Consider the following 16049-nt stretch of genomic DNA (forward strand, 5'->3'; position numbering starts at 1 on the left):
TCAAAGATGTAGGACTTAGGTCACAAAATTTGCAACTTCTAGAGGAAAACATAGGGTCAACACTCAGCTTTTTAGGTACAAGTAATGATTTCCTCAATAGAACCCCTAAAAGTTCAGGAAATAATGCCAAGAGTTAATAAAATGGGACAGTATCAAATTAAAACACACAACAAATGAAAAAATTAGGAGTATGAAGATAGAACCCACAGAATGGGAGAAAATTTTTCCCACATTCTCCCACAGAATGGGAGAAAATTTTTCCTAGCTCCTCTTCTGATAGAGGATTAATATCTAGAATAGAAAAAGAACAAAACACTTTATACCCCAAAATCAAATAACCCAATTAATTAATGGTCTAATGAACTAAACAGACATTTCTCAAAAGAACTACAAATGGCCAACAAATACATGAAAAAAAGTTCAAAATCATTAGTAATTAGGAAATGCAAATCACAACTACACTGAGATTTCCTCTCTCACCAGTCAAAATGGCACCCATCAAGAATGCAAAGACATTATGAATGGTAGGGAAGATGTAGAGAAAAAGAAACATTTGTACACTGTTAATAGGATGCTAAATTCGTACAACCCTTATGGAAATCTGTATGGAGATTCATCAAAACACTAGGCATGGAACCAACATATGACCCAACATTATCACTTCTTGGTATTTACCTGATTAATTAAACTCATCCTACTACAGTCATTAATTCCAATTTCCAAACAATAAGATTTTGCAAAAAATGGAATGGCACAAAATTCAAAAAAATCTATAAGCAAAGGAAACAACAGAGTGAAAACACAAGGTATAGAATGAAAGAAAATCTTTGCCAGCCTCTCTTCTGACAGAGGATAAATATACAGAATATATCAAGAACCCAAAAAACAAGATTTAATAAAAACCTCAATCAATAAGGGAGCAAATGAACTAAACAGATACTTTAAAAAAAAAGAAGAAGAAGAAGAAGAATTTAACTGGCAAGCATTTATATGTCTTTAGCATCTGAGACATGCAAAGCAAAAATACACTGAGTTCCATCTCACTCCAGGCAGAATGACACTCATCAAGAACACAAATAACAGTAAATGCAGGTAAGAAATTGGGGGAAAATGAATTCTTATATTCTTTTGGTGGGAATCTAACGAACAGCCCCTATGAGAATCACCATGGAGGTTCCTCAGAATCCTAACAATTAAACTACTATGCGATTTAGCTATTCCACTCCTTAGCATTTACCAAAAGAGTTAAAGTCAGTACTTCAGGGATACATACATAACCATGTGTATTGTAACACAATTCACAATAGCCAAGTTTTTGGAATCAATGTAGGTGCCTGACAATGGAAGAAGCAGTAAAGAAAATGCAGTAAACATACACAATAGAGTATTATTCAATCATACAGAAACATGAAATCATGTCATCTGCAAGAAAACAGAAGGAACTGGAGAGTACTGTAATAAGCAAAATAAACCAGACTAAGAAAGGGTAAGTATCACATGCTTTCTCTCATATGTGAAATCTAGAAAAAGAAAAAAATGATGGCATGAAAGGATAAGATTACTAGAAAAGAGGAAGGGAATCAAGGGAAAGAGTGGAGGAAGAACAACAGAAAATAATCAAGTGCTATATGCATATACAAATGTTCTAAACTGAAACCCATTTTTCTATATAATTAGTACATGCTAATATAAAAGATCATATCATACATATACAGGGATAATTTTACTTCTTCCTTCCCAATGTGGATACCTCTTCTTTCTCCTGTCATTTGCATGGCCCAGTACTATCTTGAGGAAAAGTGGTGGGAGTGGACATCTTTGTCTTATTCTAGATCTTAGAAGTAACACTCTGAACTTTTCCTTGCTCAGTATGATGCTCACTGTGGGTTTCCTATATTTGTACCTTTATTGTGTTGAGGTACAGTCCTCTTATACCTAATTAGTTGTGAGGTTTATCATGAAAGGAAGTTGAATTTTCTCAAGTTTTCCCTGCATCTGAGATGGTCACATGATTTTTTCCTTTGTTTTGTTAATCAAATATAGTCATTTTATTAATTTGCAAATGGTGAGCCATCCTTGCATCTCAGGAATAAATCCCACTTGATCATGATGAACGATGCTTTTAATGTGCTATGGCACTCACCTGAGTATTTTGCATCCCTGTTATCAAGCAGGGATGTAGTTTTCTTTTGTCAGGAAGTCCCTGTCAGGCTATAATTTCAAGGTAACTCTCTTCTTGTAAAAATAATTTGGAAATATTCCTTTGTCTTCTGATTTTTTGAAGAAGTGTGGAGAATTTATAATAGCTCTTAATATTTTGTAGAATTCAACAGTGAGACCCTGAGGTCCTGGACCTTCCTTTGATGGGAAACATTTTTACATTTTTTTTAATCAACTCTATGTCTTCTCTCAATTATTTGCCTTTTCAGATTTTGTCTTTCTTTGTGATTCAATCTTGGTAGGTTCTTTGTATCTACTTCCTCTTGGGTGTCCAATTTGGGGCATATAATTGTTCATAACCATCTCATGATCCCTTGCAGTCCTGTGGAGGCCACTCTAATGTTTCTTTTTTCATTCCTGATTTCACTTGATTCATATTCTTTTCATCAGTCTAGAATGACACTGCTCTGTTACTTTTTTGTCAAAAAAAACAACTTTTTGCTTCATAGATATTGCTTCATTGTATTGTTTTTCTAGTCTCTATTTCATTTATTTTGATCTGATATTTATTATATCTTTTCTTTTGATAACAAACTAAGATTTGTAGTTCTTTTCCTTTTCCCTGAGTATGAGGTGAAGTTGTTTATCTTCCTTCTCCTTGGACATAGGTGTTCATTGCAATACACTGCTACCTTACAACTGCTCTTGCTGCATCCCACATTCTTTTGTAGGATGTGTTTGTTTTCATTTGCTGCAAGATGTTTTTCAATTTTCCTTTTAATTTCTTTACTGACCCACTAGTTGCACAGGATCATCTTGCTTAATTTCCATGTATTTTTGAATTTTCTGAAATTGCTTATTGAGTTGTAGTTTCATACCATTGTATTCAGAGAAGGCATTTGGTATGATTTCAATCTTCTTAAATTTGCTAAGATGCATGTTGGCCTAACATATGATATCATGACTGTTCCACGTGCCTTTGAAAAGAACATCCCTTTTGCTGTTGTAGGATGAAATGCTCTCTATACGTCTGGTAGCTCTGTTTTGTCTAAAATGTTGAAGTCCAGTTTTCCTTATTGAATTTCCATCTAGATGATCGGTACACAATGCCGAAAGTGTTGCACTAATGTCCCCTACTAAAGGGCCTGAAAGGAGAGGCCCTTTCATATTTGCTTCATATTGTTAGTTATCTCATTGTTCCATATATACTTAAAACTGTTATATCCTCTTGACAAGTTGATCATTTCATTAGTACATAATGTCCTTTGTCTCTTTTGATTATTTTTATTTAATGTCTGTTTCATCAGATATACAATGTTTTCTCTCCACTTTTTTGCACAGAATAATCTATTTGTATAGAATATCTTTTTCTATCCTTTCACTTTCAACATCAGTGGGTTATCAAAAGTGAAATATCTCTCATAGGAGGTTTAGATGTGGGCTTGATTTTTTGTTTTTTACATTCACTCAATGTCTTTTATTGAAGAATTTAATCTATTTTCTTCTTACAAGGTTATTATTGATAGGTATAGACTCACTACTGCGGCTGTGGTTTTGCTTAGTATTTTGCAGATGTAAATATAATGGTTTTTCCACTCGTCTCCCTTAGTGACTTGATGGTTTTCTGTAATGGTGTCCTTTGAATCGTATTAATTTTTCTTTTATGTATCTCATATAGATTTCTCCCCGTTTCCACTGGGGCCACAGAGAAGATCTTACATTTGTAACAGTAGATTCCAAAGGATAGGAACTTAACCTGAACTGAAAATAACAACTTTAAACTGACACTCTTACATCTTGAGTTTTAGTGTCTGAATTTACATCATTTTGTAATATGTATCTCTTGAAAGTTTATTTCAATGACTGTTGCAACTAATAATTTGCTATTTGCCCCTATACTAGGTATAAAATTACTTAACTGCCTTTACAGTCTCAGACTATTCTGAATACTCACTATTACTTATACCACTGGTTTTAAAACTCCTATAAGTTTTATGCTACTAATTGGAAGGCTTTTGTTTCTGTTTAATAAATTTTCCTACTTATTAGTTCCTGAAGGGCAGGCCTAGAGTTTGTTTACTTAGTAAAGTCTATATTTTTCCATAAATTCTGAATTCTTGAAGACAGGTTTGATGGGTCATGTTCTTTTCAGTGTGTTGTTAGGAATTTTAAATTGTGCAAACATCATCGAGTATACTTATACTAACACAGCTATGATATCACTCAATAATACAGTCTTATGGAACCACCCTTGTACGTGTAGTCCATCACTGACTGAAATGTCATCATGTGCAGCCTGACTGTACTTCCAAGTTTTACACTGTAACCCATAATATATAAAATTATTTATCAATAGAGGCTAGAGGCAGGAGTAGACAGGAATAGATGAGGAGACTGATCAATAGGTACTAAATTATAGTTAGGAGTAAGAGGTTCTGGTGACTAAAGATAACCATAATGTGCTGTACATTTCAAAAACAAAAGTAGAAAAAGAATTCTGAATATTTTCACCATAAAGAAATGATGAATGTTTGCTGATTTGGTTTGATATTATTTAAATAGTACACGATAATTGTACATACCCAAACATCACATAATACACTATGAATGTGGATTTTTTTTTGGTACTGGGGTTTGAACCAGGGATATCTTACCACTGAGATCCACCCTCAGCCCTTTCTTTAAGTTAAACAATTTTAAAACATATATTTCATTTTAAGAAGTCTAATAAATCTATACCAAATGTAAATATTCGTTTTTATTTTGTGCCCTCTTATCCACAAGCCCCACTTTCTGATATATAATATCAGTCATGTATTCACCCTCTTATCCAGTTGTACACTAATAAACTCTGCATATCCCAAGCTTCTGGTTGTGGTGAGAGTTATATGAATCCACGCATGAGATAAATAAAAACTCCAGAGAAGGGCACATTGTAAAATGATGCATGAAAAAACTGGTGGAATCCAAGTATGTTCTTTGTTCCAGTTAATGATCTTGCACCAACATCAATTTCTTTGTTTTCATAATCTATTCTAGTGTATAAAATTTTACCACAAGAGGAATCTGGGGGAGGTACAAATGACCTTTTTGTGCTTTGTCTTAAACTACTGATTCTATAATTATATAAAAATAAAAACTTTAGAAATGTATGTATTTTGACAATAAATTGTGTGGTATCATTAGCCAAATGTATATACTTCAGTGACTCCTACCCTCCCTTTCTGAACCTTACAGTTATTTCATATAACTTCCCTGATTAATGTAGAAAGACAGCTAAGTATAGAGCAAAAGTTCATGGTTCCTACATTGGCAAGAAAATGGGAGCATCATGTTAAGTGAATTAAGTCAGACTTGAAAAGTCAAGGATCATAGAAGTTTTCTCTCATATGCAGAAGATAGAAAAAAAGGAGAAAAAGAAGGACATCATGAAAATAGAAGGGACATTACCAGGGTAGAGGCAAAAGATCAGAGAGAGAGAAAAAGGGAAGGGAAGAGGCTGTTCCCAAGAATGAAACTGATCAAATTTGTTTACATGCGTGTACAAATGTTCCACAAAGAATCCCACTCTTCCATATAAGTATTATTTTTCACTGAAAAAAATGGAACATAAAAAAGTGTGAATCTCTGAATAGAATTCAGGTGAAGAAAATATTCTCTCACTACTTCTCAAAACTGCATTTCAGTTCAAGAAAATGGATGAATTCTGGAGAGATAAATGTAGATCAGAGTGATATATGCCACTTCTAGGACTGGTTTATAAAACTCTTCTATGGGATCCTCTACCCATTATCTTTTTCCAACTGGATGGCAAAACTTGAGGTGACTTTGGAAACCACATGTTGAAGGTGACAATACCTTCATCAGCTAGATAACCTGAAATACGTGCCTCCCACACCCCAGTGCTAACTGAATTTTGAGAGCCTATCCATTATAGCAACTAGCATGCCCTTAGCAACACATGGAGAATGTTAAAATAAGTCAGTAATCTTAGTATTAAATAATAAATTAAATCTGGATGATAATTCATTGCCATGTTGGAACATTGGCAAGTTCAAATTCAACATTTTTCAATCTTTAACAGGGTAATAAAAATTTCCTTTCCATGCTCAAATCTTCACAAGAGTAAAATTACACCACAGATGTAAAGTTTAGTGATACATTTTAAAATACCAAGGAGGAAAAAACATCATTAAAGAGTGAGGTTCATAAGCAAACTGGCTTCCTTACTCAAACTTGAAGGAATGACGTTCAGATTCTGACTGAGTTCTCAGATAACTTCAAGCAAAACTATTATAACAGAGCAAACTGAAAGTTCACTGAGGTTAAGGACAGGTTAAAAATATACTATGAAGGCATGGAAATAAGCTTTTTTAAAAAAGGGTTAAGAGACATAAGGATGTGAACACTTCTAAGAAAAAGAAAAATTTTTTTTATTATATAATGAAAGTCAAGTTAGAATAAGGAACAGTACACAGAATATCAGTTGAGGGAAATATGCCTTACAACAGGTAAGGCTTTTCAACATATTGCTTACTGGAGCTGGGGATATAGCTCAGTTGGTACAGTGCTTGCCTTGCAAACACAAGGCCCTGGGTTCAATCCCAAGCACTTGGAAAAAAAAAAAAGGATACTGCTTATAAAAACAACACAAGTTAAATTAGTAGCTCAACAGCTACAGACAGAAATGTCAATTAAAACTTTTTACCTTATGCCTCCTCACTCTCAGCTGAATTTAACAAACAGGAAAGTCTTATTAGAAGATTAGTGAGAAACCCTTTTATATAAAATACAAATGTGGACTATAGTTGTATTACTTACTGGATAATTATGTAGTGTATTTGAATAGTAACTTCTATGATAGGAAGAAAGACCTGGAATAGTATTCAAATATCAATATCAACATATTATCATTTCAGCAGAAAATGATGCAATGCTCCCAAGCATTACCATCCTAAGCTAATAGGAATTTTTTAAAGGATTCTTCCCATTACTCCTTTCATGTCTCTGTTTCTCAAGCTATAGATGAAGGGATTCAGCATGGGAGTGATCATTGTGTATATCAGAGCCATGAGTGTACCTTTCATAGTAAAAATATTAACTGATGGACAGAAGTAGAGTCCAATGACTGTCCCACAGATTGGTGACACAACAAAGAGGAGGGAGCCACAGGTGGAGAAAGCCTCAAGGATACCTTGAACAGAAGGGACCTTGAGAATGGAGGACATGATGTGCCTATAGGAAACAATGAGGACAAAGGGAACAAGAATGAGGCCTGTTGTGATGAATATCACCAACTCATTGACATGAGTGTTAGAGAAGGACAGCTTCAGAAGAGAAGCCAGACCACAGAAAAATGGGAGGATCACATTCTCTGCATAGAAACACAATCTGGCTATAAGTAGGGTGTGGGTCATAGCATAGAACGTGGTCAACACCCAGGACAGCACCACCATGGAGAGAAAGAGCCTGGGCTCATGATAGTGGTGTAGTCCAGGGAGAAGGAGATGGCCACATAGTGGTGAAAGGCCATGACCACTAGAAGGAAGCTCTCCAGGTCTCCAGGAAGAAGTACAATTCAGTCAGGCAGCCTGCAGAGAGGATGGTTGTAACTTGACTCTGCATGGTTTGCAACAGTATAGGAACTGTTAGAGAGGAAAAGCAGAGGTCACAGAAGGACAAGTTGCTGAGAAATAAATAAATGGGAATGTGGAGATGGGAGTCCAGGTAAATAAGGATGATGATGATGAGGCTCCCCAGGACAGCAGTAAGATACATGGTCAGGAATAAGGCATAGAGCAGGTTCTGATATTATAGTTGTATGGGCAGGCCCAGGAGGAGGAACTCTGAGATGATAGACTGGTTCCTTCCTGTCATGCTCTATCTCCAGCATCTTTAAGAGAAAACTGGGTTCTCTGAAAATATAAATGAAAAGCCAAACCTATTTCAATGATGTGCAATCTCATAGCATTTTACAGTATTTGATCTCATTGATCGCACACTCAGGATTCAATGAGATGGACACATCAATCAAGCCAAGCCATCTCTCAGACTTAGTTTCCTTACTTATCATTCAAAATAACAATGCTGACTCTTTTCTTCCTTCTGAAATACTCTCATCTACTAGATTCAGTGTGGTCACATTGGGTTTTTTGATAACCATGTTAATAAATATGATTGCTTACTTCTCTGACACTGTCTTACATGTCAGTTTCCTAAGCTTTTCCCTAAACACTCTTCCCTTATAATACTCTAGATGCAGCACTGTAAATGCTCACCTAATCACATAGCATAGATTTCCATCTAAACCTGTGATAAATAGCTCTATCACCTTCAGTTCCGTATCACCAACTGCTTCCTGATTAGCTCTCCATGGATATACCACAACCATCTGCAGCTCAACAGATCCCAAATGAAACCCATGACTCATTCTACCTTCTCCCAATCCATTCCTCCATTCTCTCAGACCTCAGTAAAAGGAATCTTGGCTCAAGTCATAAACCTGAGAGTTGTATTTCATCTGTTCATTTCCCTCACATCAAGAGCTCATCTAGCAAGCCCTATGGATTCTGCCACTTCATTCTCTTTAATTCATCCACTCTTTATCCAAACTGCCACAATGTGGACCAGGCAGACAACATACTTTGTATGGACTTTAGAAAATCCTATTGCTTCATCTCCCTGCTTCCATGCTCTCTCTGCTTCAAACTCATCCCACTCTGGCATTCTGACATTAAAATCCAATAATCATTCTGCTGAAAGATTTGTGGATGCTCATTATTCTTAAGATCAAGGTACATTTCCTTTGAAAGACACAGGAGAAAAAGATGTTTCACACTTTGACCCTTACCTACCTCCAATGTCTCCACTGACCCCACAATAACTCTTACATCCCTTCTTTTGCAACTTACAGGTCATAACTTCTTGATTCCAGCCTTTCACAGTTGTTGTTCCTCTGGCCTAGTCTTGTCTTCCCTCTTTCTACTTCACTTGACTTACCCCACTTATTTTTCAGGATCATTACTTGTGACTTGCTTAGCTATACCTTGCCTGCTTCCTTGGACTACCTGAGTCCTACGCTCACTGAACAGCACTCAATTGTCTTGGACTCTTATTTGTAGCTGCCTTTCCACCAGAGCATAAACTCCATGCAGAAAAGGCCATGTCAGCCTTCACGTCTGCAACAGAGCCAGTGCCAGGCATGGTACCAGAATGTGGCCAGTGTTTCAAGAATATTTGTTGACTGTCCCTCAGGCTGAGATATCACATGCAGCAAAGTTCACAGAGAGAAGCTTTGGAATGAATCTGACCTACTTTCCTATGTACATATGTGAATATACTACAGTGAATCTCACCAATTTGTATCCACAAGGAACTAATTATATAAAAACGACTAGAGGTAAATAGCAGAAAAATCATTAGGGCAGAGGGAAGGGAAAAGGGGAAGGGAATGAGAGGGAAAAGGGAAGTCCTGGGGACTGAAGTAAAGCAAATTATATTCCAAGATTTTGTAATTATGTCAAAAAGAAATCCTAATGTTATGTATAACTAAAAAGAACCAATTAAAATACTATTTTGATTGTAGGTTTATAATAAATAATAAAATCAGAAAAAAGTTCAAAGGTAGCAAGTTCCCTCTGAAGTTACAATCACTATTCCTACTAAATCCTCCCTGAGGAATTCACTAGCTTGAACCATTTACACTAGATTTTGTCCCTTTGTTACTGAATACATGGCTTCAGACCCACGGAGAATATTAGACAACTCAACCACATTAGTCTTTAGCCTAAACAGACAACCACACATTCTGATGTATGAGACCACAATGACATGTTGCTTCTTGTGTTGATAATCACATGATTCATCGATATCAGTATGAAAAATGTTAATCCAGGAAAGACGTTTTGTAATTTAGGGAGAATTAAAGTAACAAAGGTATTTCCTACATTTGAGACCTCACTCCAATTATCGTCAGATGTCTACACACAGAGTGCCTTGGACTAAGAAAAGTGAAGGAGGACATTAAAGCACATGGAAAGTTCCTCCCCTAAACAGACGTTAAGTGAATACAACTGCTGGAATTTTCACCCTGCTGATGGTGTCTGATATAGTCGCATTCATGATTTTTACATTTACCATAATAACACTGATAAACAGGAAAGGGATCAATCAAGTTTGATACAACTAATTTCTCAGAATGTTGCTTCCCTGAGAAACTAGTGGGAGGTGGGTTTTAATTAGGAATCATGAAGTACAGATACCACTTGCAGATGGTGCAACTGATCAGGCATAAGCATTTCAGTGCTCCATCAATGCCATCTCTCGTCTTCCTCACCTCTACATCTGTACTTCTGAGTCTGCACTGTATATAAGACTCAAAGAAGAGTTCTTCCAAAAAGTCTGTCGAACATATGAAGCACCTGGTTGTTAAGTTTTGGTTTGGATTTAATAGTTTGGGTGTGGGACTTGCTTAAAATTCTGCATTTTAAAAGATTAAAATTTTTAATTTGGTGGTGCTAACTCTACTGATCTGCAGACTATACTATGAATAATATCATATGTTTTTGTTTTTCCATTAAGATTTAATTAACAATAAAATAAATAATTTTTCTTATGGGGAACTATTATTTATTTTTCAGGTACAGATTTCTGTGCCATTTCCCCATTGAATGTGATCAAAATCTCTTTGAGGGGGCCAAGGCATTTTTAAAGCTCCTTGAATAATTCAATTACACAGGCAGCGATTAGGAACATTTGTAAATACCTACCTCATAGACATGTCAGTATGCTAAATGATACAATCTTCAGAAAATACACTTCATAGTAATATTAAGGAATGCTATCATTAATTAAAAAATTGTAAGTGGTGAAATTTAACCAGAATATTTCCACAACATGGAAAATTCTTGGAAAACAGGGACGGAAAACAGAAACTTATCATATCTGAAAAAGTATCCTGAGGAGAAAATGGGAGGAGAGGGAGGGGAGGAGGATGACCACTTGGGGAGGAGTCTGCAGACTTTCTGTTCAAGGGCATTGTGGGAAGTAGCCATGGTCTGAGGCCAGGGCCCCACTTGTCAGCCTCCAAGGCTCCTGTGCTTGCCTCTGGCCCTCTGTTCCTTCCCACTCAGAGCTTTCAGGACATGTGCAGTGGCAGCCAGGACACCACGTAAATAGCAATGAATATAACCTACACACACAGAACCAACTTTGTCCTTTTCAGGTTTTAAGAGTGTCCAAGACATTTTGTAATCACTGTCACGGATCTGTGATAGGAACTATGAGGAAGTGCTCTGAAAGGACTTGGAACAGTTCTGCCCATTCTAAAACAGGGATGGAAAACAGGAACTTATCATATCTGAAAAAGTATCCTGAGGAGAAAATGGGAGGAGAGGGAGGGGAGGAGGGAGGCTTGGAGCCACTAACTCTCATGTGTTTACTTACATATCTAAGATAATATAGGTGATGATCTCCTTTGAATGTCTTCCTCTGATTTGGCCCACCCTTTTTGTCTACATGTGTAGCACCCTGCTTATACCTCTGTCATAACACAGTGTAACATTCATGTATCTATATTTCTGAGATTAGAAATTCTTTGAGAAAGGGAGTATTTATCACTTGCATTTCACATTATATCCCTTGCACCCAGCACAGACCTTGGTCCAGGAGGCTCTCCAGGTTAGTTGAACAAATGAACAACATTACTACCTCAACTAAAAGCAAACAAAATGTTTAAAGTACTAAACAAATAGAATTTCTATCACAGTGAAATTACGGCCTGCATTTTTGTTGTGTTGGCATAGGCTCTGCAAAGAATGCCTTAAAAAATACTCACAATTACATAAAATACACAGGCAGAGTATTTCTCCCATCTTTCATAAGAAAAATTCTTTGAATAATACAGGCCAGATGTAACAGCCAAACTGAGGACCGCTAAACCACATTGAAATAAGGGGGAAAAACTCAATGTTGGAAATGGAAATAAAATGTAACAAAGATGTTGGTATTTAAATAACATCCCACATCAACCTCTTATACTTCTATTTACATTAATAAAGAAAACATTTTAAAAAGGAAAGATATTTCTGAAACAATTTTATACTAAAGAAAAATTTGAACCCTTTTTTATTTAGAAACATTCCACGTCAAGTTCGTACAACTGACAATGGGGGGCCATCTGAAGCTTTATACATAGCCTGTGTTTTCTATGGTGGTTAAATGCCCACACCAGTCTACTGCATTACAATAGTAAGTACATTATTAAAACAAGCATCACAGTTTAAAGGAAAAACACCAAATTATAATTGGAAGTCATGAGTTCTAGTCCCAGTTCTTCATTTTACTACTACTTTGTAACTTAAAGAAAATTGGTTTTTAAATTTATTTTTACTGCATGTATTTAGGGTATAAACAAGATACATATATATGGTATTGAAGATGTGAAATAATTAGTACAAATGAGAAAAATAACATATTCATCACCTTCCTCGGTTACAGTTTGCATGTCCTAAGAGCACCTAAGATCTACTCTCTGCAATTTTCAACATATGATACAGTATTACTAACCTCAGTCCCCCAGCAATACGTTAATTAGATCTCTAGGCTTACTCATTCTACAACACTGAAAGTTTCTACCCTCTCACCTACATCTCTCCATTTACTTTCCCTTGAACAAACTGTTCAACCTTTTTACAAACTTCTTTATCTATAAGATGCAAACCCTAATCTATGATTAGCTTCAGAAATTTTTATTTATATTTTTATTTTATTTATATAATTTTTATTTATATTTATATATATAATTATTTACATTATTTATATATATAAATAAAAATATAAATTTTTATTTATATTTACCTTATATATTCCTTCAATAACCATTTATTAAGTACTGCTAGTGGGCATTTGATATTTGGAGATCCACTTACATTTACCCTAATAAGATTCAGATTTTCCTTTAGGAAGCCTACAATGCAAGCCAAATCTATTACATTCTTAGATTTGGATGAGCTTTGTACACACCCCATGATGCAGGAGTGACCTGTGATTGACCTAAGCCACTCATCATATTCCATTCCCAATCTACAGTTCAGGGTTTCAGCTCCCAAGTTCTATCTATTTTCCTGTAATTGATATGATCTCATTCTTCTTTATGGATAAGGAAAACTCTACTGCAAACATATCCCACATTTGCTTTTTTCCATTCATCTGTTGACAGAGACCTAGGCTAGTTCCATAATTTGGCTATTGTGCATTACACTGATATCAACATGGGTACACATGTATCACTACAGTATGCTGACTCAAGTTCTTTTGGACAAATACTGAGGAGTAGTAGAGTTGGGAAATATGGTAGTTTCATTCCCAGTATCTTGAGGAAACTTCATACTGATGTCCATAGTGATTGTACTAATTTACAGTCCTACCAATAGTGTATGAGTGATCCTTTTCCCCCATATCCTTGCCAGCATTTATCATTGTGTTTTGAAGATTGCTGTTCTAAATAAACGTGCTACATTCTGAATAACCTACTGAACTACTACAGTCAATCACTCAGGTTCCAGCAGCAGGAAAATAAAATCTCCTTAAACTGCCATAAAACATCATGAAAAAAAATCAATAAAAAATTAATATATATATATATTTTAGCATTTTCTAAAATTTATACTGTAAATTTTATAATACATACCATTCTAACATTCTTTTTGTGTATATGCTGGGAATTGAACCAAGGGGGCATTTAACCACTAAGCCACAACACCAGCCCTTTTTATATTTTATTTAGAAACAGGGTATCACTGAGTTGCTAAGGGCCTCACTAAATTGCTGAAGCTGGCTTTGAACTCAGAACGCTCCTGCCTTCAGCCTTCTGTACCCTTCAGACACTGGGATTAACCTTCTTCTCTAATTTATTTTTTATTTTTACAGACTGATTTATTGTACACAAATGGGGTACAATTCTATGGTTGTACACAATGCAGATTCACACCATTCATATAATTATACATATACATAGGGTAATACTGTCTGCTTCATTCTTCTATCTTTCTGTTCCCCACTCCCTCCCACCCCATTTTCCTCTATACCATCCAAAGTTCCTTTGTTCTTCTCTACTCCCCCATCCCCCATGTTATATATATTGTCATACATTTATCAAAGAAAACATTCGGCCTTTGGTTTATGGGCTTGGTCTATTTCACTTAGCATGACATTTTCCAACTTCATCCATTTACCAGCAAATGCCATAATTTTATTCTTCTTTATAGCTGAGTAATATTTCTTTAAGAGAACATGTCTAACGTATTTAAAAAGAAGACCCTACAAATTGTTGGACCTAATTATTGGAGAAGTGAGACAAGAAACATCTCAGAGAAATTAGAACTTAGGTTCAAAGTCAAAACCATCTAAAAGAAGAGAAGTTAGTGGAGGGGAGAAACACAGTGATAAAAAGAAAAGATGACATGTTAATTGTATGAGAAAGAAACTAAAATTCTCTTCCTCCTTCACCAAATACCTGTGAAGACATGGAAAATTCTGGTTCACAAGTATTCAAGCTAACTTTAAATTACCAGTAATTGCCAAGAAGCTTAAATACCTCAACAGGTTATACATTACAAGAAATGATAGAGTTCTTCAAGTTGAAACAGAAAGGTGATAAAGAGCAACATGAGATTATACATAGGAAACTCACTGGCAAAGTTAAATAGGTAGATAAAAATAGAACATCTGTACCCATACGTTTCCACATCTACAGATTCAACCAACCACAACTCAGAACTATTTGGAAAAAAAATAGTGTCTGTACTGAATAAATACAGATTTTTTCTTTGTCATCATTTCTTAAACAATAGAGTTTGACAACTATTTATACAGAATTTATATTGTATTAGCTATTATATACAATCTAGAGATGATTTAAAAGTATAATGAGAATGTCCCTACGCAAATAACAAAGTTATTAATATAGAAATTTCCTAAATGCAATTCTGTCTAAAAACGGAGGAAAAGAAAAAAAGAGGAGGAAGGGCAAAAAGGAAGGAAGGGAAAAGATAAGAATAGACAAATTTTAAGTAGACTCACCTCCAACCACTTTGGGTTCTTGCAGTATTTGACTGAATTGATTTAGGGACAGAATCTTGATGAACTGGGAGATGAGAAACTGAAGGGGGTATCTGACTTTCAAGGAAATATGTCCTGTTAAGTATAAATAATTTGTTTTCAAATCAATAACTGAAAAATATACACAGAAAAATGACATCAGACACACATTTATTGGCTTATGTATTTTCAACATACCCTGGGTTCACTGTTTGCATTAAAGCAGTCTCCTCTGGATTCATAGCTTCCCAGTCCCAATCTCAAAAGACTAAGAACACATACAAAAGGAAAATGGGTAGTATTGTCCAAAACAACTATTTCAAAGTCATTTACCTTGGGAAGTGTAAACACTTGAAGATAAAGAAGTCATCTTCAATAGCACTTCACTGTTGAATTTGCCACAGCCTGCCCTAATGACTTTTAGAAATGTCTTTTATATCCTTTGTATTTTAAGCAAAGATAATAAATTCTAATATAGAATCTTATACTTAATAACATAAAAATGCTAATATTATATCTTATACATTGTAACATAAATGCAGTCTATCCCAATTTTTATTCTATCCCAAAGCAAGAAATATATCATAACCCATAACACATACATAATATGTATGAGAGAGAGGAACAGAGGCAGACAAAAAGAAGATGAGAGAACATAACAAAATTTCACCACCAAATCTTATCCTTCCTATGAATGACACATACTGATGTTTTCTATCATACTCTAGTCTCTTCTATTTCTTTTTTTACAGACTAGTTATATTCCAACCCAACTACAGAGTCAAGACGAA

The 16049-nt window shown here is 35.3% G+C and overlaps 2 pseudogenes across 2 annotated transcripts in view; both read right to left on the reverse strand.

The window, feature by feature from the left end:
* Nucleotides 1-7133: 7133 nt before the first annotated feature.
* Nucleotides 7134-16049, reverse strand: part of LOC306655724 (olfactory receptor 1E5-like) — a 517137-nt pseudogene continuing 508221 nt past the window's right edge. Inside the window, exon 3 of the transcript in view lies at nucleotides 7134-7288. The product of the transcript in view is annotated as an olfactory receptor 1E5-like (transcript). The remainder of the gene's footprint in view (nucleotides 7289-16049) is intronic.
* The window catches only part of LOC306657700 (olfactory receptor 1E1-like), an 82702-nt pseudogene continuing 73978 nt past the window's right edge, over nucleotides 7326-16049 (reverse strand). The window contains exon 2 of the transcript in view: nucleotides 7326-7730. The product of the transcript in view is annotated as an olfactory receptor 1E1-like (transcript). The remainder of the gene's footprint in view (nucleotides 7731-16049) is intronic.

This window comes from Sciurus vulgaris (genome assembly GCF_902686455.1).
Source record: "Sciurus vulgaris genome assembly, chromosome: 3".
Taxonomy (NCBI): Eukaryota; Metazoa; Chordata; class Mammalia; order Rodentia; family Sciuridae; genus Sciurus; species Sciurus vulgaris.